Here is a 27,598-nt window from a genome sequence, read left to right as displayed (position 1 = left end):
AGGGACATGTCCAATATCCAATAGGGACCAATATCCAGCGATTATTGAATTTTCCCCACCAATAATTTGATAAGAAAAACAAAACCGATAGAATTGAAAAAAAAAAAAAACGATCTGTCAACGTCTCATTCACCTAGCGGTGCAGAAAGAGTTAAATTACGTTCTCTATTGGAGTCCTACGTGATGTGACAAATATGGCCAATGTGATTGGCTGTGCCTTTCAGCGAGCTCTGTTTAGTTTTAGCAGCGGCAAACCTGCGCTGCAGGAACTGCAAGGAGGAGAGGAGGATGGCAGCAAAAAGAACCTGGATATAAGAAAGTATTTTTCAAAGAAACCTGTAAGTCACTTAACTCATTCACTGCCATTGACGTCTATAGACGTCAATTGAAAAACTTACGTTGACTGCCATTGACGTCTATAGACGTCAATTACGTTTTTCAATGGGAGGGGCTATAATACAACCTCGGGCAGCTTGTCAGTGAATTTTATTTTTTCATATATTTGTAAATAAATTGTTTTGATAAAACATAACCTTTCTCAGTGTTATTTCTGTTTTATAGAAGTGAAAAACTATTTTATATGTTAGAGGTGTCACAAAGCAAGAAATATTAGTGTCAAAGGCACTTTTCTGCTTGAAATGTATTTTTCACAAAAAGCTCGTTTTCTCCCTTTTTTTGGTCAAAACAGGCATTTTTGGTGGAACCCACCTCTCTTCTACAGCTGATTACTAAAGAATGGAAAATGGTAGAAACAAGCTTTTTTTTTGGATGAAAGAAGAGAGTCTGTCCTTCATTTTGGTAGGTTCAGCGTTTATATGATCATAACACACAGCTTTCTGTGGCTCTTCAAAAATGAGTAAAAATGCTCAATAACCCTGGCAGTGGGGAGTTACCTGATTTGAAAATGGCTGGCAGTGAATGAGTTAAAGTCAAGTTCACTCATAAATCTGTCAGAACTGGTGCCATCACGGTAGTAACCAGACCGAAGAGCAGCGCAAAATTCAGTGCTTTATTTTATCCTGAGCTGTGATACACTTTAGATTCTAGCCAATCATTTTATGTTTCCGAGGATAGTAGGCGGGTCCAGGTCAGTACGTTCTTTTAGAGCAGAGCTACAGATTAAAAATACCCAAGGCGAAGCGGTCAAAAGTCTGGCTGTACTTCACAGCAAAGGATGCAAACTCAGCAGCCTGCAACAAGTACTTTAAGCTGATACTGTGACACTGTCAAAGGAGGTAACACCTAAAATCCGACGAAACACCTGGCGACGCATAGCGTTTTTTTGCGCCGTATTTGATAGCTTGCTGCGAGACCTCGCACCGAGCACATCTACTGTGGTGCCTTTTATCGGACCCGGAGTTAGCAACATCCCCCAAAAACCTGAAGAGGCGAGTCCAGGTTCCCATCTTCAAAGCAACCATTTCAAATTCAATGAGATTGCAAGTTTATTGCACACACGTGCATTAATTTTGATCATGCTGCAATCTCCAACAACTGTTTTCGCTATAGTGACTGTAGCATTAATAAGCCAAAAGTCATCTGGTTTCAAAATAACGGTAACGCAAATGAACACATTTGAAATATAAAGGCATTCTTGAGTCCATCTGAATGGGCTTTGTCAGATATCATATCATGATCGTGTTCAGCTGTTGACTGTTGTTTACCTTTACTTTCACTCATTTTCTCTTTAAAGTGGTTCACAGATTTAGCTCTATTCACAATAGCATCCAAATCTGAGTTTTCCATATGGAACACATAGTGAGCCAATGAGGATAAGGTCTTATGAGATTTTCAGCCTTCTTTGACCTCCCAACCAAAGATGCAGCGCAATGCCATGTTAAGCTGCATCATAACAAATTTAAATACTGGTCTGCAATGTGACAAAGCAGGCTGCAGGGAGTCAGCCAGTGGGGAAAACCCTCCCAGCCAACTGAGACATGTATGTTCACAAACTTTGGGGAAGGGCCACTCTGGTACATACAGATAAGGAAAAATGAGGAAATTATGTGAAGTAATGGGCATGAGACGTTCTAATCCTTCTCAAATGCTATAGGCATTTATGCTATAAAATTTTTCCCAGTATCCTGTCAAGATCCTCAAATGCAGTTAATTATGCTCACTGTGAAACACTGATTCACTTTAAATCCTTCATGTTCTCAGTACAGCTCTTGCAAGCTGACCAGAAAGGAGGGAAAAAAGATATTACTCTGCAAGTCTCGCATACAGCCTAAATCTGTCAAGAAAGGTTTGATAAGGGCCTCCTTGTATTTTGTCTTCTTTTTTTCCCCTTCTTCATGTCTTTCTCCCCACCAGCCCTTGTCTGTGGAGGGCTCTAAAATAAGAAATCCCTTTCTGCAGATATAATTAATCACTCTGGGAGAACAGGCCGTGTAATTATTTAGGTTACCACAGAACTCTACGAACCTCCTCCACCTCGCTCCCCTCCTTCACTCTACATGGAAGTGAGGCTTTTAGGAGACGCGTAACCAAAATCAGCAGAAAGCATTTTGCTCAGCAGTTTTGCTTGAGAGTTACCATGTATACATGCTACCTATAGGATGTAAATTTCATGGGCCTTTTCACCAGGAAATGTAACGCACAAAAACATCAAGTTGATCCTGTTTTCTTATCAGGTAGCAGGCAAACAAAGAGCTAGATATTGCTCATTAAAACTTGATATGTTAGTGATCACGATGAAGGTCGTGATGATGATAGCTGATGTCAGATGTTGCATATGACAAGTAGCTGTCCAGTGAACATTATTTTTCTCTCTCACATTGTCAAAAAAAGAAGATGTTGGCAAACAGCAGCAGGATATTTGTTGAGCATAAGCGAGACATTCAAAGAGGGAGGTGGGATCGCCTCGCCTCTCCTTTTCTCCCCATCTCCTCTCGAAGGCAATTATACACCCTCCTCCCCTAGCTGATAAAGAGTTCAGCATCAGTTCACCCAAAGATTAATACAGCACGATGAACGCACCCTTTGGAATGGCCAGGGTGATTCAGAATTAGCCCGATTAGAGGGAACCTCAGCTAAAAATCCCCCTGTAGACAAGTCCTGCAGCCCACAGAAAGTTGCTATTGTGTGGCGGCAGCAGGTTCACATCAAGCAGACAGAGAAAGGAGTAGGCACGCCTGTAATGTGAGCACTGCCAGTTGGATAACATGGGTGTCCAAATGAGAGATGGCTGCACTTGTCAGGAGGGTGATTGAGCCATGCTCTGTAAAGGGAGGAAAGATTGATAGTGTACTTTGTGCATGTTATGAGGCGCCACAGAGGGAGCATTACAGCTACAAACCGGGCCTTAACATGCATCTAATGCTAGCTCTCCTAATGTATTATAAAGTAGCTGTTGTGTTGCTAATGTGCTGCGAAACTAAAGTAATTTCTGTTCTGCTTCTAGAACAGCTGGATCAGATGACAATGCTGTCGAGATGACCAGTGCTTGTTAAAACAGATTTAGCTAGCAAAACTGGTAAAAATAAGTCTTGATGTTGCTTTAAGCTAATTGCTAGCATAATGCTCGTAAAACTATTTGCATTCCTTTGGCATCAAATACTGTTGTTTTGGAAGAGTTCAGTGATGTCTCTGAGATGTGTGCAAGTTGCTCAGGACCTCTTGGAATCATATTTAATCACATTAGCAGTGTTGGTCAAGTTACTTGAAAAAAGTATTCAGTAACTAATTACTGATTACTTCCCCAAAAAAATAATCCCGTTACTTTACTGATTACTTATTTTCAAAAGTAATTAATTACTTAGTTACTTTTTAAAAACACGATTTACAACCTGAAGAGGTGATAAAGCGATAGATCTTTCAGCCCAATTCTACTTTTTCTACATAATCCATCATACAAAATGTAATCAAATGGAAAAGTCTCTTTTTTTTAACCTGTTTCATCAGTTTTAATCTTTTAACTTTATGCATCAAGCAGAAATTTTATTATATTCTCTGACTTGAATAAATCAGTTTAACATTTAAACCTATTTTCTGCACATTCCAGCACATAAAATAAAATATTTTTTGTGTTTACACTCACTCTTTCAAATAGATGCAAGTAAAACACAACAGAAAATAAATAAAGTCAAAGACTCAGCGGTCCTGTTGCTCTATTTTCACCTGTAAAGCAGGACTGGGGGTAGGCGGAGGTTTACCCTGGTGCAGGTGTGCCGCGGTCAGTTGAAGAATCCGCGAGTTTCTCTGTGAGTTTCCCATTACGTCGTTGCGCACTCGGTGCTTGCTTGGAAGTTTAGGGTTTTTTTTCGCTGTAAAAAGTTTTCTTCCCACGCACAACGGACGCTAATGTTTTTGTCACTTTTTATGGAATCAAACTCAAAGTAAGGTCAGTACTTCCACGCTTTAAACGCTGCACACTCATACTCTCTCCCACAATCGATATGTGATCCACTGTTGACCTGCACACAGCTGTTGTAACCAACGGCGCACTCGCTTACGTCACTGTCATGAGACATTCTCGCAAAAAAATCACGGTTTTAGTAATGCAGTAACGCAGCGTTCCTACGGGAAATTAACGGTAATCTAATTACCGATTTTGCAATAGTAATCCCTTACTTTACTCGTTACTTGAAAAAAGTAATCAGATTACAGTAACGCGTTACTGCCCATCTCTGCACATTAGTAGCAATAAAAGTCGAACCAAATACCCCTACTATTAATTATTTTAAGATTAATTTTTCAACATGCAGAGTAAGTAGTAAAATTAAGCCGGTGCGGAAGTGGAAGTGTGGAACTGTCGTTATTTAGGGATCTGATTTGCTGCGTTATTTGCTGCATGGTACAGATCATTCAAGAAATATCTGCTCCAGATCTGGTAAATGCATTTCTAGTTTTTTATTAGACTTTTACTATAGCACTACTTACCGTATTCTGTGTCTTTCTTGCTAGCCAAGCTTCCACTCAACCCTCTTGTCCAAATATGCTAACGTCTGCCTCTTAATAACTAGCATAGCAGCAGGTAAAGCTTTAACTGGGAAGCTTCTAAATGTCCCCAGTTTACACTGCTATTACTATGTCAGTGTAAACACTAGACATAATCTTTACACAAGTAAAGCTACACAAGTAGCTTTGGTGCCAAATAATTTCTGTTAACATAGGGTTAGAGCTACTTGTAATTATTGGTGATAATATACTATAGAGGGTTAAAGCAGGATTCTTGCCCCAATATCACAAAATATCAGTGCTAAAGTACTCCTCGTGACAATGTTCGCAAGCCTATGATAATGTCTTACGCGTTCACAATGGCAATGTTACGATGCTGATGTTTAGCAGGTGCAAACCACCATCAAATGTCAGCGGATCAACAAAGTCATCAGGATTCATTCTCTCAGGGACAATATATCCAGTTCTTGTCAAGATATGTCACTAAAAGCCAGACATGTCAACCTGTGGGTGGCATTAGATAAAAAGCCAGTGGATCAATGCAGTCACAGTTTACTCTCCTGGGAACGCATGGAAGTGTGTACAAAATGGCAGCTGGTGATTCATCTAGTACTTGCCGAGATATTTCAGTCAGAATCAAAGTGTAGACCGGGCCAGAGACAGTCGGAATAACACTGACAACCCTAGAGCCAGTGCTGTTAGCATGCTAAAAACAATACATCATTCAAATCTCAGAACAATAATGAGAGAATGAAAGTGGCAACCTCTCTCCAGCTTCTTATTGGGAAGTGTTGTGATAAATTTCACAGCACACTGTAATAAATCTAGGATTACTGGAGAGAAGGTCAAAATGAAAGAAACCCGAGCAGTTTATTTGAGTGACACTGACTCGAGTAGTGATTTTCTGAATTTGAATAGACCCAGCTTTGCTCACAAAGGGCAGCATTAAACTACCAGTACATAAGATAAAATGAATGTCTATACACAGGCTGCCAGTAAAGGATTTTAAAATTTTTATCAGTGTGTGGGTGATTTTAATAAATGCTGTGTACATTTGGATATGTTCCTTTGGTGGTATCATGCCTGTGTGTTATGGAAACATAGATGTAAGCCCATGCAGCCATCTCTCCCCCAGCACATCTTTGTCTTTCATTTCTCTCCCACACACTGTCTCTGCCACACTGCCGACTCTGAAGTGACTAATGCTTTAAAAGTTCCTGTAGCCAGGGGAAAGACTGTCAAGCAAAATTATATGTTGGAAAGATCTTTCATCATCGTGGATGTTGTCATTTGCCTTTCCTATGCAAATGACACAACTTTGAAATTGAAAGTAAACTGTAACATTAAGGAGGGAATAAAAACAATACTCGTTTGTGATTTGTGCAAGTCTCCAATGTCAATTAATTTTTTGAATTTATTACTCTCATTATGTGACCATATATTTATGTGCACTTCTATGGCTTTGTATATGCACATACACAGTTTAACACAAAAACAGTCCCGTAGGTGCTCAATCAAAAAGTGTAATGTTGTGCAATCTCAGTAATTCACTGGAGTGATACAGCTAGTAAAAAAAACATTGGATTGTCATGATATTGCACTTGTTGCGGCTATCACATTCTGCCATGCATGAATTACGTTCCTCACTTCTAAAAGCTTATATTCTTTGCATTTAAGCATTTTTATTTTTGGGGGGGGGGATGGCAGCAGCAGTTTTCTAGAGTTTTACTACTAAGTGGATAATGCAGCGTTCTTCTCTGTACAGAAAGATATCTGAAAATGTGTGGAACATTCAAAATATTCCCACACAGCAGGTATTGATGGCGATAATGCGTGCCAAGTGACTCACTGGGCAATAGAGGATGAGGGAGCAGACCTCATATTAGTGATAATTAAGATAAATTTAACGTTGGCAAAGGACAGCGCAGAAGCCATAACGTTTGTATCAAAGAGCACTCACTTTATTTTGTTGGTCTTTATGCTGTGGTTGCACAAGTAGGAAAATGATTTACTAGCTTTCACTCTCACCCTTTTTTTCAATTAAATCTGCACTGGACTTAAGAATGCAAGCGTCCAGACTGTCATCAAGACTCTTCAGCGGACTAGATTTACTAACTGGATCAATACAATTTCATCAAGTCAGAGCCATATATTGCCCTTTTCGGTCATGTAAGCCATGCTAGAGTTAGCAGTGCTTAGTGAGATGACAAGCTCTTAGGGCAGAACAAGGAGATTAAGGGTCAGAAACAGATCTGAAGACAGAGCAAAAGAGTGCGTCCAAGGATATGAAGGAGAAAGAGCTGGGAAAGATAAGAAGGGGCCTTGACTGAGGGCAAATGGATGACACTCATACGAAGAGCGCTTTGTCTTACAGAAAATCTAAGGATGAGGACAAAGACAACAACAATAGGTCGTATCTTATTTTATGGGTTCTTGAGTATGGGAAACTGAGTGCCATATAAAGAGGCAAATGAACATTCAATACATCAGTGTTATTTTTAAAGTTTGGGCCTTGATATCTGTGGATTAATTTACAGGTGAACAAGCAGAGGTTGGAAAATAAGCTTTAAGGTCAGTAGAAAGAGTGTACGCTCGTTCCGGTGATAAAGACTTGCTGCTTAAAATGAAACAAGATTGTTCACAGCTCTCTAGAGAGAGCTATAATATTACAATTGCAGATATGGAATGAGGAGAAGTTAGAGAAATGAATCTATAAAGATCAGTGTTGCTGTTTCATTTCATTGACTTTTCTTGTTTCATCGACTTTGACTCAACTCTTTGATAAAACTTCCATAACCTGCTGTCTTAAAATAGGAACAGCTTTTCACTGTGTTGATGAAACCTGAACCTGCAGTCCAAAGATCGGCTTCCAGAGCCCGACTCAACTGTCTGCCATGGAAACTTCAAAAGGACTTCTCCCTCACTTAAATAGAAGCTCCTGCTAGTGGCTATTATCAACTTTTGGCAAGTCAGGCTTTTAATTATAAATTAATTTCAAAAGGGCTTAAGACGTCTAGCCAAAGCAGTTGGGATTCTTTTTAAGACATTTTTTATTTCTTTAAAGTTTTTCCCCAGCTCACTATTAGATTAAAACCTGCATAGTTCTCTTTTGTCGAGAATGTGAATTGCTGGCTGGTTGTGGTGGTCTAATCAAAAGCGCTGGGCAGGCTATGTGCTTTTTGGGCAGCCCCAGTCACTGTAACTGACAGGCTACCAAAGACTCTTTGGCAGGTCCACTCACCCATTCACAGCAGTTCTAAGACAGTCGACAGCCTGGGAAACAAAATTGCCGTCTTGCTTTCTGATGATAAGAAGCAAATCACATCAGACAGCATGGAAAGTCTGATTGTGCTTTTTTCAGTTTCTCAGAATAATTTTCTTCCTATACATTTACTTTGATGTCTCACATTCTGTGAGTTTCTTGGAATTTTTTTCCCCGTCTACAAGAAAAGGAAGGTGCAGAAAGGGCACTTCCTGATTTCATGCTTCAACTCTTCTGCCACTCTATTCCCCCCCCCCCCCCCAAAAAAGTTCATTAATAGACTATAAAAATGTTCTCACAATCTTTTAATAATGATGTTAATTCATCTTCATAAAGAGATTTAAAAAACTGCCAGAGCAATAAAAGCTTGTGGCAGAAAAGACTGAAGATGCGTTGGATACAATGGTAGAAAATTGATTTATCCAGTGTCTCAGTGGGATTTCATTGAATTGTTCTATTTATAAAGAACAGAGGAAAAAAATGGAGCTTTATTGGAGAGGGGTTTCTGCTGAGATTTATCCCTCTCCTATATAACCCTCCCTCCAAGTTTTCTCTTCATACACGGTGAGAGTTTGCTCATTCATGGAATCTCTCACTCATTCGCTCCCTTAATGCTCCTGCGCATTTCTGATTATAGCATCTACATTCTAACAGAATACTAATCGAGCAAGTAAATGGTAACACGTTACTCTGAGTGGAGATCAAGACCTCAGCTAATTTGGTTTAGCATCCGAGTGGAACAGAGTTTAATAGGTCTCAAGTACAACATTCCATATACAGAATTTAAAAAGACACAGTGGTTATGAATCCAATGTATCCCTATATGGCAGTGTATGAAATACACATAGGCAACATTGTTCCGAAAACTTGCATGCCACTGAGAACAATAAATGTTTATTTTAGCCACATAACCCCCTCTGAAGTTAGGGATAGTGTTTTACCCTTATTAAATTTTCACCTGTTTGAACTCCACAATGGAAAAGCTTTTCACAAAAGGGACTTCATGTGAAAGTAACATCTTGTAGTTTCTGAATGGTAGGTGATTTAACATACGGCTGAAGCACAACCCTAAACCTCACTCGTAGATGTGGTGATCTTATAAGCGAACAACTGTAATTCTAAGATAATCGGAAGAGTCTGAACAGTAGTATCTTCGCTTTTTAGCATGTGGCCCAAACCTAACCCTGACCCTACACCAATTCACTGGTGACCTGTTGAATGTTGTTAAGAGATTAAAGATTGCTCATGTGCAAAATAGTCTAAGTAATCAGAGACACCAACTGAAAAATACTTGAGTTATTTTCTTGACTTAAGCTCTGTTAACTGAACTGCATTAATGTCACAAATCCCTTAGATGTAGCATAAATTGGCAACCACTTTTCCCCTCTCGCTGAGATAATGATTAATGATTTTATGATGACTTAATTACTTCAAGGCATAATGACCAGCAGCATGATGGCATAAGAGCTTACGTGATCGTGCCTATCCATTAAATTTTATACCAGTCAGGGAAGAATTTAATTGCACATGGCCTACAACCAGTGTTAGATTGTGTCCTTTTGCTCTATGTGTCAGAAATTTGGTCGGCTCTGCCAGAGAACAAAGCTATAAAACAGTGGACCCATTTTTTTCAGATGCCTCCTAAAAACACTCTGGACAGACACATTTATGCATTCAGTTCATTAAGAGATTCACTCAACACGGCCAAAATCTATTAGCATTTGGCTTGTGGGTGGTGTTCATTTTATTTCTAACTTAGCATCATTTTAAACCTTGGATACCTAATCACTGTGCACATTACATTTATAATTACATCTTCCTCATAGTGCCATTTGGTGCTGCTAAACTGTCAAGTGATTAATTGTTTTTGACAGCACATTCAAAGGTCCTCAGCAATCTGTGGAGTAACCCCCAGAACGATAATTTGCAACTGTAGGGTTATTCTTGGACACTGTTTGACATTTGATTCTTATATTCATCACCGAGCTATCATCCTAATATAATGAGTTCTGTCGTCATAATAGTGGAAGAAAGGACATTCCCCTTGTCATGGACCCCTTTTTTTTTTTTCATTCATTTCCCATAATCCTTTATGAGTATAGCTTCCAAAGGTTAGCTCTGCTGATATCAAAATAAAATCTGCATCACCTAAGAAAACCTCAGCTGGCACAAAAACAATTGTAGCTGCTGTTTTAAATGGTAACAGAATGATACATAGTCATATTTTAGTTATTTTTTTTATTATTTAGTCTGTCACTTACGAAGCGTAGAGCTGCCACCCAGGCAAAAGAAAAATACAAGTGTATCACGTTATAACGTGAAAGGTTTATTGTTCTAACAAGATACTTTTCCTGTTTGTACAATATACTATCATGTTTGTACAATATACTTTTCACGTTTGAATAACATAATATCACGTTATTACAATATACATAATTATCACGTTCGTACAATATAATATTTATATTGTACGAACGTGATCCTATATTGTACAAACATGATAGTATATTGTACAAACAGGAAAAGTATCTTGTTAGAACAATAAACCTTTCACGTTATAACGTGATACACTTGTATTTTTCTTTTGCCTGGGTGGCAGCTCTACGCTTCCGTAGTCACTAGATTTATTACTTTGGGATTTGTTTTTCTTTAGCAATGCATAGAAGGGTGACCGATTAAAGTAAAACTTTGATTGATTTTCCTCTGCTCCTTTTTTCTTTGTTGCACCTTTGCAGTTATTTTTACGTGTTCTCAAGAATCGTGTTGAGAGAAGATTTAATAGGTGATGAGAGGATGTTGTTTAATTAGCCAATGGTTATTGGAACAATCCCAAAAACAATTTTATTATAATCTTTGATCCAACCGAAAGACTTGAGAAATTTGTGCTAACCATGCTACCACACCGAAGACAATACCACTGTAAGTTTATAATAGAATGCTTCATGAAACCTCTGCTTTATTAATTAAGAGTTCCTGTAAAATGCCTTAGTAAATTTTGGACATTATAGTGTGTAAAGTAACTTATATATTGCAAACAGCAGTGTTTTCTTTTTTAGCCATTCTGTTGTGGATTTGCTAGTGTCCCCTTTGCAACTGTACAGTCATCCGACTGTACAGTTGCAATGACTCAAATTTGGACAGGCTTTAGTTTCCAAAATCATGGCCTCACATTTGACTGATGTGACTATAGTAACACAGCATGCAGCTATAGAGTAGCTATGTCTATATATAGAAATAACACAACTCATCATTATATAGTGTTTTAGAAACGTCTATAGCTCATCAAATAGGTTTAAGTGACAAAAAGAGCATGCTCATGTATTTTTTTAGTACATTAACCAAATTATCAAAATTAACATTAATAATTAACATACAAAATGCAGCTAACCAGCAAATGAAAGCTAAAAAATAAATGAAAATTAAATGAACTCTTGAGTAAAATAGATTTAAAAATCACAAAGATCTAAACTGGATGCTGAAACAAAGCCCATTTTTCCAGTAGTTCTGTAGTACTATAGTGCTCTAGGAACATACAGGAAAAAGCTAGATGCTCAGTCTGTGCAATGGCCAACTCTGACCAAAATATTTAGGTCTGAGCTGTGCCACAAATTAAACAGGCTTCATAAGTCTCTAAAATGGGATTATTTCCCTCTTCAGCCAGTATTCCCGTGGCTTTTAGTCTCTCTAAAGGTCAGCTAATGGTTCACTGCATCAGTCTACTACAGTAAAACCGTGAATAGATTTCTTCATCGGTACTACTATAGTTTGTCTTATTACTAATATTAGTTTGCAGGGTGATGGCAGGGTGATAATGATCTCTCCATTACTTAGGATTGCTGCCATTACATTCTGTGCTGTCTCACTTGTTGTGCCCTTTGTAGGGATCATATGCTATAATATCACACACAATCATCTACAACACAGAGTCTCTGTCACATCAGTTTCCATTGAATATATTCAAGTTTCATTCCAAATATTCTAATGTCATTCCACATACTTGTTTCATTCCACAGAACTGGAATTAACTGTATTTATCATTATTATGTTGTAATTTTAGTTAAGTCTAACAGTGAAGGTTCACTAATGTGAAATTGTCCTTTATAAAAGACTATTCATTTCCAGCAAAAAAAACCCCTCAAATTATTCATTCCAAGACATTGCCTATCAGCTGTCGACAGAGATGCCTTGCTTTTACTAGAAGAAATCCTGGTTGTTTCCGCTCTGATTTCTCGAAAGGCTATAAGCTTCCAGAGATTTGAAAAGCTCACAGGTGTGATTGTGTTGTGTTTAAGGCTTGCTCCTCACTCAAGCAAAGGAGACAAAGCGAGTGGCTCTTGGCACGCACAAACCTTCCCACTCAGAGTGCCCTCCAAGGCTTTAGCAGTTAGCACATTTAGGCCTCAGTGTTCTCTACCTGTGTTGGCCTCTCTGTGTGAGTGAGAACAATAGCTGTCTGGAAATAGTGTCCCCCTCTTGCTTCATGTCCTTGGCGTCATGCTGACAGCAACAGAAACTATGTCATCTTTGCATGGCAGCAGATTGCAGGTAACAGTGGTTATAGCTGGGCTGGAGCAACTAGTCTCACAGTGCTTAATAGGATACATTATTCACACTTGCCTTTTACACTGATCACATTAGCATGAATGGAGGTGTTGGAAACCATTTCTGTTTATTCTGGGCTTTAAAAATGTTGAAAATGTTGCTACATCTCAGCATTTCCCTTGTTTAAAGGTTAATGACTAAGAAAACAAACACTTCAACTACTTTGAGAACAACTGCTGATCTAATGAGAGGTGTTTATCACACTTTATCTAAAATCCCATCTTCAGAATAATCAAAATGACAGAAAATATAAGATATATTCTCTTTTCAGTTAAAGCCAGTCTGATTGTGAAGCCTGACAAAGTATAGGTCAGGCTGTTAGGTAGGTTAGGATGGTTGATTTGTTGGATATAACTTGCAAGGTTCATCACTAGTACTTGGGTAGCACAAGATTTACAACTTTAAATATACAAAGAACATGTTGAAATCTGCATAAATAGCATAAAAAGTGAACTGGTGTTGATTTAAAAAGTATTTTTGATACCTCACAAGCAAACATAATCGAGCAGAAAATACACTCAGTGGTAAGTACACCTGTTCATTTAATTTTTAATGCAGTTATCTAATCAGCCAGTTCCCATGGCACCAACTCAATGCATTTAGGCATGTAGACATGATCAAAAGGACCTGCTCAGGTTCAAACCAGGTATCAGAATGTGGAAGAAAGTTAACGCAAGGGACTTTGAATGCAGTGCAGTTGCTGGTGCCAGATTGGCTGATCTGAGTGTTTCAGAATCTGCTGTTTTACCTGGATTTTCATCTATTATGTTTACAGCAAATGGTCCAAAAAAGAGAATATTTCTAGTAAGCTAGATTTCATTGGGTTAAAATGCCTTGTTAATGTGTTAAGCCGGAAGAGATTGCCAAGAAAATTCCAAAATGATAGGAAAATAGCAACTTAAATAACCACTAGTTACATCCACGGTACGCAGAAAAGTATCTCTGAATGCAGAACATTTCAAATCTTGAAAAACAAGGGATACAGCAGAAACAGACCACACCAGGTGGCTGTAAGGTTAAAAGAGAAAATTGAGGATAAAATTTGTACTGGATAACTAAAATTGGGCAGTAGAAGATATTGCCTGGTCTGATGTGTCTCGATTTCTGCAGTGACATTTAGACGGTAGGGTCAGAATATGGCATGAACAACAGGAAAAATGGATTCATCCTGTATATGGGAGGTTCTGACTGTCGGGTAGTAGTGTAATGACGCGGGAAATTTTCTTGGCACATTTTGGACCCCTTAGGTAGGCTGTGACGTTTAAACGATGCTCAGTTGGTAATGAATATTGCTTCACACCATCTCTTTATGACCACGGTGTACCTATCTTCTGACGGCTCAAATCATCTCAAACTGGTTTCTCGAACATGACAGTGAGTTCATTGCATTCAAATAACAGTAACCAGATCTCAATCCAGTAGAGCTTTGGGTTGCTGCAAGTTTGTCAATCCACTGTACACGAATGGATAAAAAAGGAGGCAAGGGTTTTCTTTTTCATATTTCCCTTACTGTCTCTATATCAACAACTTTGACTATTCCACAAAAGCATGTAAAATCAGTTAAGGAATCCAAATATAAAGGCATGTCAATGCCGTGGTGTGCGGGAATTACAGAAAAGTGTCTCTCTGCTTTTGTATTTCTAGTACAGGGTGGGCAATTTATATGGATACACCGTAATAAAATGGGAATGGTTGGTGATATTAAAGTCCTGTTTGTGGCACATTAGTATATGTGAGGGGGCAAACTCCTCAAGATGGGTGGTGACCATGGTGGCCATTTAGATGCTACAGTCAGCAAACTGCTTGCTAAGTTTCGTAAAACTGGTTCAGTGTTGGATTTGCCAGAAAACTGTCACTGTCACTAATGAAGAAACATCGGTGGCTGTCCTAGCTTCATTCAGCAAGAGCCCACAGCGTAGCACTCGCCGCATGTCACTGGAGAGTGGCATTAGTCGAACATCCCTTCAGCGGATATTAGCTACTCACAAATGGCACCCTTACAAACTCCATCTACTGCAGCATCTCAACGAGGATGACCCAGATCGGCGCACAGAATTTGCAGAATGGGCAAAACAAAAATTGGAACAGGACCCTCAGTTCACGCAGAAGATTTTGTACAGTGATGAGGCAAACTTTTATGTGAATGGTGAAGTTAACAAACAAAACCACCGCTATTGGTCTGACACTAACCCACATTGGATGGATCCCTCCAAGACTGTTGGAACAACAAAAGTGATGGTTTAGTGTGGTATTTGGGGTACAACGATAGTGGGTCCATTCTTCATCAATGGAAACCTCAAGGCCACTGGATATTTGAAATTGCTACATGATGATGTGTTTCCTCTTTGTGCACTGAAGCTGGCACGTTCCCTGAGTTTTTCCAGCAAGATGGTGCACCACCACATTATGGGTGCCAGGTCCGAGCATTCCTAGATTAACAGTTTCCTGGAAAGTGGATTGGTCGCCGTGGGCCATTTGAATGGCCCCCAAGGTCTCCCGATCTGACCCCCTTAGACTTTTATCTTTGGGGTCATCTGAAGGCAATCGTCTATGGTGTGAAGATACGAGATGTGCAGCACCTGAAACTACGGATACTGGATGCCTGTGCTGGCATTTCTCCTGCGGTGTTGCTATCAGTGTGTGAAGAGTGGGAGAAGAGGGTTGCATTGACAATCCAACACAATGGGCAGCACACTGAACACATTTTATAAGTGGTCAGAAACTTGTAAATAACTCATGAAATAATAAAGTTACGTTGAAACCAAGCACACCATTGTTTTTCTTGTGACATTACCAATAAGTTTGATGTGTCACATGACCCTCTTCCTATTGAAAAAACAAAAGTTGTATCCAAGATGGCTGACATGGTCACCACCCATCTTGAGGAGTTTGCCCCCTCACATGTACAAATGTGCCACAAACACATAAATGGCCCACCCTGTAGATCAAAGCTAGCACAAAACTGAGTACGTATTAGCTCAGTATTAGTTGTTAGATGACTTGATAATGGGATAATGGTTCAGAAAACCAGATATTTTTTACATTTTTCAACAGTAACACGTATTCGGTTGTGCTAAAGCTCCCTCAGTGCTTCAGACAGAGTCTGCTATATTCTTCCCTAAACTAAATCTCACATGCACTTATTCAGTGCCGTACAAAGTGAGAAAAATGCAATATGACAACTTAGAAAAGTGTTATTTGCCACTGTGATCAGTTTAAAGGCAGATCCTGTTATTAAATAACATTAGCCTGTCTTAGCAATATATCGGTAACAGTGCAAAGAGCTGCCTTTTGCTCCGTGGAATATTATGACAACCCACACTACACCAATCAGGTTGTCTTGACACCCACAAATTTGTCTTCCATAAAATATGATTAGATTTTTATTCAGCAGTAGCAGTATGCACTGATTAAAACTGTCTAGACATTAAAATAGCAGCTAATAACTCAAAAAAGGCAACATCCATTTTGTCAAAAAAAATAAAATAAAATACAAACTTAGCCGTGTGCCGTCACTTTCTTTATGCAAACACAACCTGTTGCTAAAAACACACTCTGAATGACTTTCTAAAAGAGTTGCCATAGCAACTCCACAATGGTAACAAAGTAATTCTGAGTTGGGTATTACAGTTAGGGGTAATGTGGACCCCAACACAAAAAGAAGAGCTGAAAGCTACATTACTGCTGTTATGTATCATCTCTGTTCAGGTTTCACATCAAGGTGATATTACGCAATCTGTTTCCTAGGGCTCTTCTTTTCTCAGCCTCCTTTGTGCTTATTATGGCAAACTTTTCTCAGTGTTTTTGTTCCCTTAAGGTTAGCCATGAGCAAAGTGGCTTTGCTTGATGCTAAGTGTTCTCCTTCTGGAAATATACTGATGTGTTGGCAAGAAAAATGTAATTTTAGATTGCTTTGGAAATGCAAAGGCGAGATGAAGTCTATCAGAGTCTTAAAAGATTCCTGCAACCGTACTTTAACAGAGATTTGAACTTGAGTAGTGTAACTGTATGAATTAGGCACACACCAAGAGCAAAAGTCTGTACTGTTTCATATTTTTTATCTTAACTGACTGTTGTGCAATCACAACTCTTTAATCAAAATACAATCTTGCCCCCCACCCCAACTCCCCACCCCAATCTTTGACTGCTCTTTGAATTTGATTTCTGAACACTTAGTCTCCCATCTAATCTTGCCACTATTCTATCTTAGCTTGTGTTTGGGAAGGACATATACTTCTGCAATAGTGCAGTAAGAACATGTTTCAATGACCCCCCAATACATCATTTGGTAATGTCTGTTCCTTTGCACATGGCAAGATAAGTAAATCCCTGCTGCCTTTTTCACTTCCTGTAACGATATCTAGAACATCTGTTTGAACACACCTCTCCATTAGCATCACAGGGTGACAACTAAACCTTGTGGCTAAGTTGAACAGTGTGTGTTTGTTATAGAGCTTTCAAGGTGTGATAAAATGATATCAAGAAAAACAAGCTGCCCAAAAGGCTTCCAGTGAGGTTTATGCTAACAGTAATAAAAGACTCAAATACTCACAACCAGCACAAGCTGGTATTAGGGCTGTCATTTGGACTGAAATATAAGGAGTAGCTGGTGTTTAAGAGGTGAGGTGGCTTCTAAAGATGCAGAACCTATCCTGGATAGCTGATCAAATAAAGTATTGGACTGGGAGTATTTTATTACTGTTATCATTCTCAGCTGTGCTTTTCCTAACCATGCCATTTTAGCTTTAGATGAAGGATTTTGGCCATGGTAGCTGAAATTTCTTGCACTTACTGTTGTTTTTTCTCAACACAGCCCCATGAACTGTCCCAGTGAAAAATAGGGTGGACAGGGTTACCTCAGAAGAATGAATCATTAAAGACTTTGTAAAGCAATTGCTGAATAATCAATAATCAACCCCCGTCACAAATTTAGAGGATCATCATTTAGCCTGGAGAAATAGTTTGCTGCTTTATAAGAAAGCCCTCTGCAAAGCCAGAACATATTACTATTCATCACTGATTGAAGAAAATAAGAACAGCCCCAGGTTTCTCTTCAGCACTGTAGCCAGGCTGACAAAAAGTCAGAGCTCTTGTGAGCCAACAATCCCTTTAACGTTAACTAGTAATGACTTCATGAACTTCTTCACAAATAAAATTTAGTACCATTGATGTTAAGTTAGACTCTTTTTCTCTAATTGATCTTTCTGAGTTAACTTCAATAATTACTTCCTCTAATATATGATCAACCTATCTCTAATGATCGGCTATGTACCACAGGCCTTCAAGCTAGCTGTAGTTAAACCTTTACTCAAAAAGCCATCTCTAGACCCAGCAGTCTTAGCTAATTATAGGCCAATCTCCAACCTTCCTTTCATATCAAAAATCCTTGAAAGAGCAGTTGTCAAACAGCTAACAGATCATCTGCAGAGGAATGGTTTATTTGAAGAGTTTCAGTCAGGTTTCAGAGCTCATCACAGCACAGAAACAGCTTTAGTGAAGGTTACAAATGATCTTCTTATGGCCTCTGACAGTGGACTCATCTCTGTGCTTGTCCTGCTAGACCTTAGTGCAGCATTCGATACTGTTGACCATAATATCCTATTAGAGCGATTAGAACATGCTGTAGGTATTACAGGTACTGCACTGCAGTGGTTTGTATCATATCTATCTAATAGACTCCAGTTTGTGCATGTAAATGGAGAGTCCTCTTCACACACTGAGGTTAATTATGGAGTTCCACAGGGTTCAGTGCTAGGACCAATTCTGTTTACATTATACATGCTTCCCTTAGGCAGTATCATTAGAAGACATAGCATACATTTTCACTGCTATGCAGATGACACCCAGCTCTATCTGTCCATGAAGCCAGATAACACACACCAATTAGTTAAACTGCAGGAATGTCTTAAAGACATAAATACCTGGATGGCCGCTAACTTTCTGCTTCTTAATTCAGATAAAACTGAGGTTATTGTACTCGGCCCTGAAAAGCCTAGAAATATGGTATCTAACCAGATTCTTACTCTGGATGGCATTACCTTGGCCTCCAGTAACGCTGTGAGGAACCTTGGAGTCATTTTTGACCAGGACATGTCCTTCAATGCACATATTAAACAAATATGTAAGACTGCTTTCTTCCATTTGCGCAACATCTCTAAAATTAGAAATATCCTGTCTCAGAGTGACGCTGAAAAACTAGTTCATGCATTTATTACTTCCAGGCTGGACTACTGTAATTCATTATTATCAGGATGTCCAAAAAACTCACTGAAAAGCCTTCAGCTAATCCAAAATGCTGCAGCAAGAGTCCTGACAGGGACTAGAAAAAGAGAGCATATTTCTCCTGTTTTGGCTTCCCTTCATTGGCTTCCTGTTAAGTCCAGAATTGAATTCAAAATTCTGCTCCTCGCATACAAGGTCTTAAATAATCAGGCCCCATCTTATCTTAATGACCTTGTAGTACCATATCACCCTATTAGAGCACTTCGCTCTCGCTCTGCAGGCCTACTTGTTGTTCCTAGAGTATTTAGAAGTAGAATGGGAGGGAGAGCCTTCAGTTTTCAGGCCCCTCTTCTGTGGAACCAGCTTCCAGTTTGGATTCGGGAGACAGACACTATCTCTACTTTTAAGATTAGGCTTAAAACTTTCCTTTTTGCTAAAGCATATAGTTAGGGCTGGATCAGGTGACCCTGAATCCTCCCTTAGTTATGCTGCAATAGACATAGGCTGCTGGGGGATTCCCATGATGCATTGAGTTTTTCCTTTCCAGTCACCTTTCTCGCTCACTATGTATTAACAGACCTCTCTGCATTGAATCATATCTGTTATTAACCTCTGTCTCTCTTCCACAGCATGTCTTTTATCCTGTCTTCCTTCTCTCACCCCAACCGGTCGCAGCAGATGGCCGCCCCTCCCTGAGCCTGGTTCTGCCGGAGGTTTCTTCCTGTTAAAAGGGAGTTTTTCCTTCCCACTGTTGCCAAAGTGCTTGCTCATAGGGGGTCATATGATTGTTGGGTTTTTCTCTGTATCTATGAAGCGCCTTGAGGCGACTTGTGTTGTGATTTGGCACTATATAAATAAAATTGAATTGAATTGAATAACTGCCCTTAACTATATAGGCCACAGTTCCTTTTCAGAAAAATCCCTAACTCCACAAATGGTTGTTCTGTTCCATTCATTTAGCTCTATATTTTAGAAAATCAAAACTCATTTTGTAGCTAGGAACTGCCTCGATTGAGGCCTTGCTTTCAAGACTCAAAGCAGATTAATGTTTTATCATATTAATTTCCCAGATTGTGGAAACACTGTCAAATCTAGTCTTCTTTTACTCAAATGTGGAGGACGTAACTGCTGCATCCTTTTGATATCACCAAAACTCGCTAAATCTTTTCATAGTCAGTTAAACGAGGGATCACTTCAGAAGCTTTTATATGCTCATGGCCAAGGTTCTCATGGAAAAAGGTGGATTCTCCACTTTGAGTAAGGGATGTGTTTGTGTGTGTGTGTGGGGGGGGGGGGGAGAGTGGAACTAAAAGTGACACTGTCAGCAGTGATGTGAACACAGTCTCTTGTGGGCAGGTAATGCTGAAATAAGTTTTCTCCAAAGGGTGCCTGGGCCCATCCATAGAAATTCAGTGTAGCTCTGTTACTCCTTCATATCAAAAAAAGAGAGGGGTGAGGTGGTTCAGGTATCTGACTAGACTACCCCCTTGTCACCTGCTAGATGAGATAGTTAGGGCATGACAACCTACCCTGGGGCATACCCGGGACATTGTAGAGAGACTAAATCTCAGAGTTTCGGAACACCTCATGTCCTCTCGGAAGAGTTGAATAAGGTGGGTAGAGGTAAAGGTAGAGTGAAGTTGAGGCATTAGTGCTTAGATTGCAGTGCCCCACTTTCTGGACCGAGATAAGAAGCAGAAAATAGATGGATAGATGGACAGATGTTGGGATTCTCTCAGTATATAGTCAGATAATTAATTATGCTGCATTCACGCACTCCATCTGACCTTAGTGGACATTGACACATGAAAAATTTACGTTGTAGGTGTTGAAAATGATTTGCATTTCAGCCCACTGGCTACCTTTTCACAGGTTTGAAAAGGTATAAACTGACACTGAGTTTGATGGGTTATTTTCTATATGTCAGCAGAAGACAGCTTATTCCCCTGAGTAGACTGACAGAGGCATGATTGAAAGATGTGGAAACGTGAAGACGCGGAATTATTAATGAAAGCACTAGCTGATAATGGGAGCGTGTGCTGATTATTTTAGTGTTTGTATCCGTAGCTGATGCCTGTGTGCTATGCAAATTGGAGGGATTCTGTGCATGCATTATGAACATTTTCTGTTACTGCTCACACAAGTTTCAGCTGCAGATGGAATGAGATTTGTTGTGTGTGTGTGTGTGTGTGTGTGTGTGTGTGTGTGTGTGTGTGTGTGTGTGTGTGTGTGTGTGTGTGTGTGTGTGTGTGTGTGTGTGTGTGTGTATTTCCATTTTGCAGTTTTTTGTACATGTGAGTCATGAGTAATTCCCAGGACTAAAGTATCCCGGGAATTCCTGGGTTGAAATTTATCTTAGAAACTACACATGGCTGCACTGCTACTACTGTGTTTCCATCTTTAAATGTATTTTTAGGGCTTGTTTTTCTGTTTGTCTGTGTTTCTATAAAAATAAGTAGAATCAGTGATGCATGGGCCCATTATAGTTTGGGAAAATATAATCTTGGTGTGTCCCGGATTACTCCATTTCAAAAATGGATTACTGGCTTTCTATTATCATTTGTCCCTTTGTAACTCCCAGAATGTTAGATTACCTAAATAGCTAATTTGTTCAATTTATAACAATGACAGTTTAATGTCACTTTTCTTTTCACATTATCACCCATTGTGTTATTTTTTCGACCAGTATGTGGGCAAGTCTTGCATACTAATCAGTGTTGCCCTTCAAGCTATTGTCCATACACTCATTAGCTGTGCATAAGATGTGAAATCAATGTGACACTGTTATATGAAGACACTTGGTTTCGCATGTTGGCTGTTGTCTCACTCCAAACAGCCATCATATCTCAGTAAAATAAACAACAACGAGGACAGCATTACCCACGATTAATTATCCATGTAATCCTAACAACAATTAGTAGAAATATTGGGGGCATGGGAGGGACCAAGAAGTAGTCAAGGGTAGGGTGGAATTCTCCAACCACCCAGGCATTTTTTAACTTATTATCAGAGTGGACCAATCCGATGTGAGGCACATGGTGGGGGAGTCTTAAAAAAAGCATTGTTTTAGAGGAATATTTTGCATCTAACTAACATTAGTATCTCAAAAGTAAAGATGGGTCATCCATCTTTTTTAAGGTAGACTTGCATATTTCTGCAATGCTAAACCACTTACTGCCTCTATTACAGCAGCATGGCTTCATCAGTGTTATCCCTCTGTAGTTATATAGGCAGAGCTCTAATTGTCCACAGCCACTCTTTTTTAATCTCTTCCATTTTCTACATTTATTAGCTCCTCAAGTTTCTCCCTCCATCTTCTCAACACACTCTATTCATTTGTTAGCACATTTCCATCACTACCCATAATTATCCTAATCTTTCACATTCTTGTCCAACGCTAGAACAGTTTCCAATGACACCCCTTTGGCCAACATCACTGGAGGCGGTCTTTGATAACTGATTCAGAATCAAAATCTAATTCTTGAATGTTTGATTTTACGCTGTGGATGCACTTCCTGACACAACCCTCCCCATTTATCTGGGCTTGCGCTAGAAATAAGCTGCTGTCCTTTAGTCCCCTGTGGCTGGGTTCCTCTGCCGACACTTTCCCTGTCAAGAATTTCCCATTCAGCAATTTTTACATGCACTTAATTTTAATTTTGTATCAGGCTAAGCAGATGTTTTTTCTTCTTCTTCCCCCCCCCCCCCCCCCCCCCCATGCAAACACTGTTGGTTTGCAATACGCTGTAGTTATGTCATGCACTATGAATATAGCTAACAATTTAAGTAATGTTTATTGTATCATACTGAATTTCAGATGGCACAAATGCGTTTCTTTGTTTGTGTGTTCCTATAAAGTGGTCATCTAAACAAGGTGGTGTGCTGAATGTGTCAATTTAGAAAATGCCTTTTAAATTCAGATCTTTCTTCCCTGCTGAGAATTCAAATGGGTCACAATGCAATGTCCTCATACTTTTATGATATAGTTGGCAAATGCTATTTCAATGCAGCTGCAGATGCTTTGAAAGCATTTTCTAAATGCTTTGGGAATGTTTCTTAAATGGAACCATTGTGTCTACAAAAGCCATTTTAGTCCATTATGTCTCTGAAGAGCAGACAGGAAAATGATGAACTAATTCCTTTACATACAGATACAAAAATCAGACAATCATATGTCATTTCTATAAAAGAAAATATCTTTGTAAGTGATTTCTGAAATAGTGCTTAATAAACATTAAATATGGTGGAGGAAAGGGAACTACTGCCAATGAGAGCATGAAACTAGAGGAGTGCATTGGGAGAAAGTGATTGCAAAGCTAAAAGCGTGCTTTATTAAACAAAGCAAAGAGCAAAGAGAAAGAGCAAGAGAGCAAGGGACTGCTCACAGTCCAGTGAAAAACTAAGTCTACCTCATGATTCAGTGGCTTGTAGAACCACCTTTACCATCAATAAATTCTAAGTAATTGTTTTCTATATGACTAGCAGTTTCTCACATCATTGTGGCAGACCTTTGGCCCACTCTTCTTTACAACATTGCTTCAGTTTATTGAGGTTTTGTAAGCATTTGCATGTGCGACTCTCTTAAAATCACACTATAGCATTTTACTTGGTATGGACTTTTTTTCAGCAATTCTGTTGGAGATTTGTTGCTGTGCTGTTGAATTAACCAGTGTTGGATGGATGGCCTCACATTTGACTCTTGGATGCTTTGGAGTTATTGGTCAACTAAATGACTGCAAGCTGGAAAACAAGCCCAAGTCATTACCCCTTCACCACTGTGCTTGATAGTTGGTAAGAGTTTGTGCTTATATGCTCTTTGATTTTTCCCAGATGCGGTTCTGTGAATTATGGCCAAAAATCTCCACTTTGTTCTCTGTCTGAAGGACATTGGTCTTCATTTACTAATATCTATGTGGAAACTTTCTTACTCTGTGCAAAAAAACGAGTTTGCATGCAACTTCACTGTCAGGTTTATGATGTGGCTAATGACGTTGGCTAATTTTGTTCTTAGCACCATGTGTATGTTAGTAAAACAGACCATTGTAAATCAGCAGGCTCATGCTAAAAACCTAAATGATAGTGTCTGACTTCCAAAGCTAGAAATGCGTTGACCTTTTTTATTTTTAAAAGGTAAGCAAAAATAAGTTTGGAATCAAAGTTGATATGAGTAAAGATGAACAGACTACAAGAAAAAGAAGAAAACTGGTGGAGGAAAATGAGCATATGATCAGCTAGTTTGAGATGAGAAACTCACTGCAATGAATAAGGAGATTTATAAAAATTCCAGATTTTCCAGCAGATGTGGGCTAGTGCCAAGAAAATAAACCGTAATTGACGACATCGAGCAATAACAGAAGGAACTTTGAATGAAAGATAAAGTCATTTAAGGTAAGATGAGATAAGGAATACTGCATTGGGTTTAAATTAAAAGGTTCACACCTTTCCCTTTTTTCTTTCAAATTTACAGTTAAAAATTATTTTTCATTAAATTGTAATTCAGAGCATTTTGTGGGTTATTTTGGAAAACTGTGAAGGAAATAATAATATTCAATAATGATAATAATAATAAATTAGTAGTTGTAGTAGTAGTTATAATCATTTTAAAGACTTGTTTTTTAATTTTCTAAGACTGCCAGATCCTCAGGAACAAATGTGGCCGTGTCTCTTGGCATTTGCACGGCCACATTTGTTCTTAAGTATGAATGAATTCAGTTAAGAAAACATAGCAAAATCATGTATTTGTGCATGGAACTTTTTATACGGATTACTTATGCCCAGATTTGTGGTTAGTAAATTAAATCTCACTGCTCATCTTAGTTAGAGGGCTGTAGTTGGATGTTTGTTCAGATGCAGCTTTTGCAAACCTAAGCTCTGGTGACATGTTCTTTCAATAAAGACAAGGCTTCTGAACAAGCCTTTTTTTAAATGGTACAATCATGAAATTTAACATGCTAACTAAGGCCATGTAGCAAAAAAAGCAACTTCTGCTTTTTTAAAAGACCTCACATTTGGTGATAATCTACGGAAGCGTACAGCTGCCACCCAGGCAAGATAAAAATAGAAGTATATCACGTTATAACATGAAAAATGTTGTTCTAACAAGATACTTTTCATGTTTGTACAATATACTATCACGTTTGTCCAATATAATATTTACATTGTACGAACGTGATAATTATGTATATTGTAATAAAGTGATATTATGTTGTTCAAACGTGACATACTTCTATTCTTATTTTGCCTGGGTGGCAGCTCTACGCTTCTGTAATAATCAGTTAATCAGGTGCATTGGATTAGCAGCACGTGGATGCTGCTTACCCTCTTTATTGCCTTGTAAGTAGTAAGGGTGTACTTAGTTTTTCACATGACTGAAACTTAATTTAAATTTTCAAAAAAAACATCCTCCTAAAAATGCAACCTTTTAACCTTAACAAACTATAATACAATATATATAATAAATCATTTTTAGATATAATTTTTACTTTTTGGCAGCCTCAAGTGGCAGTTTGAGGAACTGCAGGTTTTGGTTGCTACGTCATTAGCTTCATTTTTCAGGTTACTGCTTGGAATGCACAAAATCGTGCAAGAGTGGACATATGAGCATTGCTGTAGCCACAGTGAGTGAGCCAAATGATGACCACTTACATTTCTTGTTCGGTTATGACTGATTGAAACTCTTCTTTCACGGAGGAAAGAGGAAGGCAGAATGACAAATATCTGCTGTAACTGTACATATTACAGTGAAAGCAGGATGGTTTCTAACAAGCTCAGCCACTAAGAGGTTATTTATGTTCTATGCAACACACCATAGATACAGTCTTACCTGAGTGACTAATGCACACACTCATACCCTTGTACACACAAACCAATAGTTAGGTCAAGCATAAGGTGACCCAGCTAAGCAATGGGATGAAATTACAGTTCTTACACAGCCCTTGGCCCTGTGCCTGGTCAAAGTGATTGTCCCTGACACTGTGTAGTTGTGCCCACTCGTGTGTGTCTATACGGGAACGCAAGATTGTTTGCGAGAGTTCTTGAAAAGTGGGAGTGATTCACCTGCATTGAATATCAAGTAAATGAATTATTTTTCCACAGAGGAGAGAAAAAGGAGATGGTGAAATTAATCTGAGGAGCCAGCTGTCTTTGTACCCCATGCACTTCGCTGATGATGTATTCTCCCGTCGGAAAAGAGGACAAGATGAGTAAGTGAAACCTTCGATCTTAATGCTCACAATGACGCGATTTGCAGCGAGGATGTTTATTCAGAAGGGCAGCAGGTCAAATCAACTCACTTCCCTCGGGTAATTATGTTTGAATTGGGTTTAAAAGTGAACGGATTCTTCTTTGTCTAAATAAGAGCAGTTTTCTCTTAACCTTACTGCAATTGAAATGTTGGTCATTTTTGGAGATTTTTCTGGAGAAGCACCTAAACTTTTAAATCCAAAGTGCAATGATGTAATGAGGAAATCATATTTTGTTTGGATTGCTTTTTGCTAATGGAACACTTTTAAAATATTCTTTATAGTTAAACATCATCCACAGAGAGGGAAAATGCAAGACGCACAATGATCTATGATCTTTATACTGTATACTTAATGTTTTACATGTACTTGCACGTAGAGACAGGAAATCCAAAGCCAGAATTTTGCTTCACACCACGACACGTCCAGCAGCCAGTAATAAAACTCAACCTCAGTCCTGCAGTAACGGTACTTCAAACATGTCTGCATCACTGAACTAATTGAGTGAGCTTTCTGAAAGAGCATAATTCAGCCTCAGAGAGAGATTACATGTCTCCAAAATGTTGAAAATGTCAAGTGAGAAAATATGAATTAACTTTTTCTTTAATCCTATCATTTACAACTAAATTACTGAATGTTAACTACTTTGATTTAAGAAAATAAGGCAACATTTGAGTAGGACAATATTTCAATAATTCAGCACTTCAACTTAGATTAGCCCCTAGATTCATAAATGGACTGACTTCTGTTTGCTGAACTAAAAGAATTTTTCCACTAGAAAATCCCCTAAAGTTACATATTTATTGCTACCTGGTGCTTTGCTAAGCACAAAGTGGTGGCCCCAAACAGCGATTAGTTTGAATAAATATGCCGTTCGCATGCCCGTGTGCTCGTGTTAGGTTAACTGGAGATTCTAAATTTGGATACAAGGTAAATAAATTGCCTAAAGTGCTCAAAACAAAGCTCTGTATGGACATATGGGAAAATATTTTTGTAGTCTGAAGCACAGAAGGTGCCATATAAATACTATTATATATATATTAAACAAGTAAAGGCAAATAAAGAAAGCATTTTGACAATTACCACCATGTGTGTTAAACCTGCATTTTTTCTAATTGCCAACAGGGGGCAACTCGTCTGGCTGCAAAAAGCCCTCTGTTTGCATAGAAGCCAATAAGAAAATGTCGGCAGCTCACTTATTGGAGATTTATGCTTCAATATGCTTTGTATATCTGCCTTTTAGTTTTTAATCTGTTTTGTCTGTTTGTGAATTAGCGCTTCCTATTTGGACAGTTACTGTGGTGCCCTGGTTTTCTTACCTCTGCCAAGGAAGTTATGTCCTTGCTTGTCAGTTTGAAGGATTACTCAAAGA

At 38.8% G+C, this 27,598-nt stretch overlaps 1 long non-coding RNA gene across 1 annotated transcript in view; it reads left to right on the top strand.

Moving 5' to 3' along the window:
* LOC145424191 (uncharacterized) overlaps positions 1 to 27,598 on the top strand; it is a 109,228-nt gene that overhangs the window by 57,744 nt on the left and 23,886 nt on the right. The window contains exon 2 of the long non-coding RNA XR_013905164.1: positions 26,081 to 26,187. This is a non-coding gene — a long non-coding RNA (uncharacterized LOC145424191). The remainder of the gene's footprint in view (positions 1 to 26,080; positions 26,188 to 27,598) is intronic.

This window comes from Astatotilapia calliptera, chromosome 23 (assembly GCF_964374335.1).
Source record: "Astatotilapia calliptera chromosome 23, fAstCal68.1, whole genome shotgun sequence".
NCBI classification, from domain to species: Eukaryota; Metazoa; Chordata; class Actinopteri; order Cichliformes; family Cichlidae; genus Astatotilapia; species Astatotilapia calliptera.
The sequence above is the reverse complement of the archived record's forward strand: the minus strand, read 5'-3'. Positions and strand labels throughout refer to the sequence as shown.